Below are 6587 nucleotides of genomic sequence, written 5' to 3' on the forward strand. Positions count from 1 at the left end.
CACACCGCATTTTGGTAGGATGTTCTACTAATATTTTAAAATACATGGATAGTATTTCTTTTGTGACTGTGAGGAAATGCCAAAAAGCCACAAAAGAAATAAGCTTTCAGGGATAAGGCATTTCTCCACACATTTACAAGTATTCTTTCTTTCTTTCTTTCTTTCTTTCTTTCTTTCTTTCTTTCTTTCTTTCTTTCTTTCTTTCTTTCTTTCTTTCTTTCTTTCTCTCTCTCTCTCTCTCTCTCTCTCTCTCTCTCTCTCTCTCTCTCTCTCTCTCTCTCTCTCTCTCTCTCTCTCTTTCTTTCTTTCTTTCTTTCTTTCTTTCTTTCTACCACCACACATACTTTTACCTTTATGCACATTCATAGAAAATGTTGAGCTAGAAAGCTCAGCTAATAAATGTCCATGAGCAATGAAGTTGCCCCCTTGGGGTATATGTCCTTGTTTTCCAGAATCTAAAAAGGAAGATTAGGAAACAGCCACAAAGCTTAGTTAAACAGTCACATACAATGAATGTGTGGGAGAGAGAGTGCAAAACGGTGATGCGTATGATCATCAACTGAAGTTTTGCTCTGTCCAACCCGAAGGAATGTTGGAAAGAAAAGATTTTGGCCAGTCTGCCTGTCAGCATGATAACCTTCCAAAAGAGAATGGGACCAAATTTAGTATGTATGTCTGTGCTGGGGTGGGATAGGGGGAGAAGCCACTAAAAGAAATATGTGCTGGATCTAGACAGTGGCTGGACAGGGGGGAAAGAAGCCCCTCACTGCATCCCTCATATTCAATGGTTCACAATCCTGCCAATGGTCTGTTCTTAATCTCCCCTCCCTGTTGTCACATGGCCCAGAGTCTTCCTTCCTTCCTTCCTTCCTTCCTTCCTTCCTTCCCCCCTCCCTCCCTCCCTCCCTCCCTCCCTTCCTCATTTCTCTCTCTCTCTCTCTCTCTCTCTCTTCTTTCTTTTCTTTCTCATAAATATGAATGCTGTGTTTGTAGCCGATATTCAGATATCTTTTAGATTTCATTGCAGAGCTACTTCTAAAAAAGACTTGACATTGTTCAGTGTTATTTATAATAATATAATGTTCACTCCCCTTCTTTCTGGGAGGAGGAAAAAGCTTATGTTTCCCCATTGAAATGCAAACTACACGATGTCATTCATTTGCAACAAGCGAAGCTGGGGGGCAGGGGGCGGAAGGTAGCTAAAATAAAGGTCTAACAAAAATAACCATGATTTGCCAGGCTCATTTTGCAGTTTTTACAAGGTGGCCTTAATATTCACAATATGAATGCATTGGTGGATTTTACATAATGACTTTTATCGGAAAGTTGGATTCTGCTTCTTAAATCTAATTGCCAAGCGAAAAGTAACAGACAAGAAGAAGCAGATTACCTTATCAAATGTGCAGCTCCTGAATATATAGTGTAATAATATAATGTCTCCTCACCACCTAGGAGTTTTTAAAAACTCTTAAAATCCAAGGCATAAAACATTCACTAGTACAGATTTGGATCTTCAAAGATGAGAAAGAAGTGAATTTTTATGTATTTCCTGAAATAACAAAAGGCTCAGTTGTAAGGTAATGATACCTATCCATTTAGATCATGGGTGTCAAACTCGCAACGTCACATGACGTGTCGTGACGTATCACGACTTTTTTCCCATTGCCGGCAATGGGGTGGACGCGGTTTTGGCATGACACATCCGGCCCGCGTGCCGGCAGTTTGACACCCCTGATTTAGATGATTACCAGATCTTCTCTGTTCACTTCTCTTTCTCTTTCTCTCCACAACCCAATCACATTTCAAAACCCATAAATTCTGAGAAACTACCTGGAACAATTCATGGATTAATTATTCAGTGTTATATGCAGCTGATTTCTAGAAAATGGAAAGCCAGGAATCCAGATGCTTATATGGCATTACTACTGAGTTCTACAGAACAAAAACATACAATCTGCGGTCCACATATATCCCTTGAAAGATTTTCAACCAAATTATAGGAGAAAGAAACAAATTATGAAACAGAACAAATCTGTTCTTACTCCAGCTACTTTATGATTTGGAGTTGCTGTCTAACCATTCAAAGATTGGATTTGTCTTCCAGATTTAAGAAATACTCTCTTCTCTAGAAAACTGCCTTTGTGAATATAATGCACATTTAAAAGTGCATATTTAGAGGGCTTTCACAAAGGACCCAGAAGACATACTGTGTCCATCGTTCCAGATGCATATTGATCTATACTGCATGAACTGTTGCCTCCCTTAAAGTAACTTTGTGAATTGTACAACTATCGCACGTGGATGGGTTCTTCAGTATCATGTTCAAGCATTCTTTGAGAGTAGGCATATGAATAAACATAAACAAAAGTGATGTAGGTTTATAACATGGGAAGTGATCCAATTAAAACCAAAAAATGTAGGGCAGCTGAGAAATTCAGACCCAAGTTGAAAGAAAGAAGAGTGATAATTCATGTCATACTATTTTCTTTTTAAAAAATTGCTGTTTTTGTTTCAAACAAGGCTAGCTATGATCCTCATCAAGGATGAAGGCTTGTTGACCTTCAGATCTGTTATAATCTATTGTTTCTGTGGAATACAGACTTTATCTTATAAACAGCTATTAAGATTCCTCCAAACATGAGACACGTGTATCTAGTTACTAGGAAAGGAACCCTTTCCTTTGGATGGGTGTTAGACACACATCTCTTCTGAAGCAGCCCAATCAGATTAATGGCACATTCCTCATGGGTTAATGAATAATAGAAATCAACCTCTCCTAATTTTATGTCCTTCAGAAGAGTTGAGACTGAGAAAATCAAATTGTTGGAGAATTCTGGAAAGCAATCCCAACAAATCTGGAAACTGGTAGGTTAGAGATAACTGGGAGATGGAAGAACACCTGAGATCTACAACCCCACTCCCTTCTTGTCTGAAAGTTGTACTCAAAGACCAAAATCTGTTCTGCTTGATCTCTGTTAAGACTGAGAAAAAACAGCTAGGCCCCATTTTCTCATTTTGTGTAAATACAAAGAGAAACATGTACAAAGAGAAACATCTCCCCTTGTCTTGCTTTGATTAATTTCAGAGACCTGTTATGTATTTCTTAGCTAGTTCTCAAATGGATGGTTTTATTAAATCCACAAGATCTCTATGCAAGAACAACAGCCTAGTACATCTAAAAATTAATAACTAGGGATGGAAAGTCCCAGGATCAATTGTACTTACAACTAGGGAAGTTCACTGAAAAACCTGATTAGATATTTATGCTCGCCCTAACTTTCCTGATACACTATTGTTGAGAGAAAAATGAGAAAAGTGCCCTACACTTCTGAAAGAAAGACAGAATATAAATCCAAATAAAGTAAAATAATAAAATAAAACAAAACATAGACATCTGCTGACTATGATAATATCCTGTGTAATCAACCTTTATTAATTAAGTAATCATTTATAATAATTATTTACCTGCCCTAATTTTCCTGGGCTTCATCTACTGCATCATCTGATTCAAAGGAACAGGAAGCAAATATTCATACTACTTATTGTGAGAGAGCCATTTTGACCAAAATGAACTATTCCACCTTTGAGAAGACAACCATTTCTTGTTGTGATTCTGCTCATCATAACAGCTACAGGAAAAAAATGCAATTATGACACAAATATTGTTTTAGAGTTCTGCCTCCTACTCAGTTCTAGGGTTTAAAAGTATGAATACAACAATCTAATCAGGATTTCTTTCAGAGTAGTTGAAAGCAACAGATGTGAGGTTCTTGGTGTTCTCTGAGTTTGGTCACTTTCTTGCAGGCATTTCATTACCCAACTAAGTAACATTAATGATGCACTGATGATGCTATCTAGTTGGGTAATGAAATGTCTGCAAGCAAATAACCAAGCTGAAAGAGCACCAAGGACCCCCACAGTTCAACCCTAAGCTACAACTATTCTCTTCTATTGAAAGCAACAGATATTCAGGTATAAATACCAAGCCATAAGAAGCATGTGTTGAAGAATGGAACTGATGAGAGAGAGAGAAGAAAAGGAAGAGAGAAAAAAATAACCACGTGTTAAGTTATTTACAACAGAGAATTTTAAAAATGAAGATGAGTAGACCCCTGCTCCAGAATTATTTCTTGGTGGCCTTCTCTTTAATATTTTTAGTATCTTGCTCTTTCTCCATTTAGGTTCTCAGTTTCCTTAACCCAATTATTTGCTGGGAAGTAGTAACAAAGATTTGGCGAAGCTGGTGATGGGACAAGGATAATCAGCAGACTGGTTCTAGATAAGGCAGAGAGTTACCACATTTCTCATGTGTATCTTTTGAACATACTCAGATTGAAGCTGCATAATACACCAGAGCACTTTTGGAACTTTTGTATTAAAAGATATATAAACAGCTTTTAAAAATGGAAATATTAGAGCATTTTAGGAAAAGATTACACATTTGTGGCTTACACTAGCAAAAAGCAACTAGCTAATATTCCACTGCATAGGAATTAAGTGAAAATAGATTGTTGGTGGAATCTTTTCCAAATATCAAAGTTCAGGGAAAAAAATTATCTGAAAGATAACTCCTTGTCTTTTTAAAACAAAATCAAAAAGTTTCATGGAAAAAAGAAAGAAATATAAGCGCTTGTCTTAAAGGTAAAACTATTTCTCAACTAGGCATAGTAAAATAATTATAAGAGAACACTGCATGGCAGATGTGACTATATTTAACTCAGAGGGGAAAATACGATACTCTTGGGGAACATTTTTTTAATCTAATTAGATCGGGGTAGGCAACCTTAGCTCTTTTATGACTCGTGGACTTCAACTCCCAGAATTCCTGAGCCAGCCATGCTGGCTCAGGAATTCTGGGAGTTGAAGTCCACGAGTCATAAAAGAGCCAAGGTTGCCTACCCCTGACGTACATCAAGTTCAAAAAATTTCCAACCAGTAATAAAATCCATGTGTTTGTGCAGCCAAGTGTTTGCATATGAATATGTTTTTGTGTATATGTATGTGTGCATGCGCAGGGAATACCATGTTTTTCAGACTGTGCTTTTAAGTGGTTGATGACATTTAAACACCACAACTTCACTGTCCACTTACCAAAGTTATGGACTTAAAATCTGCAATGGCACAGTTTCAAACACAGCTGTGTTTACCTGAGTTGTGGATCCTAATGCATATGTGACAAACTTCAAATAAATTGGCTTGGAATGGTGATGCAGAAAAAGCATGTTCAAATAAATGCCCAAAAGGACATTCATTAGATAGGAATGGAAAAATTCACTACAAATAAACTGAGTAGCAGAATGGTAAGTTGTGGAACATGTGTTATGCAGAGAAACTAACATTAAGCTGGAAAATGAAAGACGAAAGGAAAATTGCTTTAAGTATGTTAATGCAGCTTTATAAATAAGATTTTAAATGCCAAACTGTAAGAAAATCAAGTTATGTTCTCCACAACATATGTAATAAAGTTACTCTGAACATCTATTACCATGGTTTAAGGCTTAACAGTGAATAATGTATCATACCAAAGTATAAAAAAGTTTTTAAATTGACCAACTGAAAAATAACAGTCCCAAACCAATAATACAAAGCCAGTGTTAATTTACTGCACTAACCACAACTCCAATACATCCAAATTCTAAGGCACTTAGCATTAAGTGCTACAATAAAATAGCTAAACATCAACATTTGGGTTTCAAATAGTCCCTGGGTTGATTGGGCTTCTTACATTTCGACATAAATTCATCTAAAACATTTCTTTTAATTTTTCTCCGATTTCTGTTAAGGATAAAATGGACCCTTCTACAAGCTTTCAAAGAGGTTCTGGAATAAAATTTTCAGATCCCTGGTGCTAGAGTCATATGCACATATTTGTGTGCACGTGTACTATATGCACACAAATACACTTGCCTTTATCTTTCTTCCTATTTCCCAGTGACAAGATGCAGGCTGCTGTTTTCCTAGGGCCATTAGCAACAGAACATGGCAGCTTGGTTTAGCTGCTTGATGGAGCCCATATTGCTTTCTTTCCTAGCTGTTTGTAGAAACTTTAACTGATTAGATGATCCACACAGTTTTAGCCAGCTTTGAGGGCCACACGCTATCTCTGGGTCAGAGGACCATCTATGCTGCAAAAATGTGATGTTTGTTGGAAAATACTGAGCTAAAGGGTCTAACTAAGGAGAAGGCAGCTTGGCATATGTAAATTCCATCATAGTCCTTTGATATGGATTGATACACCAGCCATATCATTAGTTATTTGATTATAGGCTAATCATAAGTAGAACAAACACAAATAGCCTTTATGGGACCCAAATAGCCAAAATCGGCTGCTGGAAGGTTGTGTTAGGTTTAGCTCTGTTGAAATCAGTGAAGCAACTCCTATTTTCCTCTTCCTCTTTCGGTTCAAAAAAAAAAAGAAGGAAAAACGAAAACAAAAGAATTGAAAGTATGTTTTGAAAAACTTGGTAAAAATCTGATTTCTGCATTCTTTTCCTCCCAAAAAAGATGCCCACCCAGGAAATGAAAACAAAATATTACTGGAGCTCCTACAAATCATATTATATGCCTATAAAGATGGTTGTGAAATG

This window comes from Protobothrops mucrosquamatus, unplaced genomic scaffold (genome assembly GCF_001527695.2).
Source record: "Protobothrops mucrosquamatus isolate PMUCROS unplaced genomic scaffold, P.Mucros_1.0 scaffold644, whole genome shotgun sequence".
Classification (NCBI taxonomy): Eukaryota; Metazoa; Chordata; class Lepidosauria; order Squamata; family Viperidae; genus Protobothrops; species Protobothrops mucrosquamatus.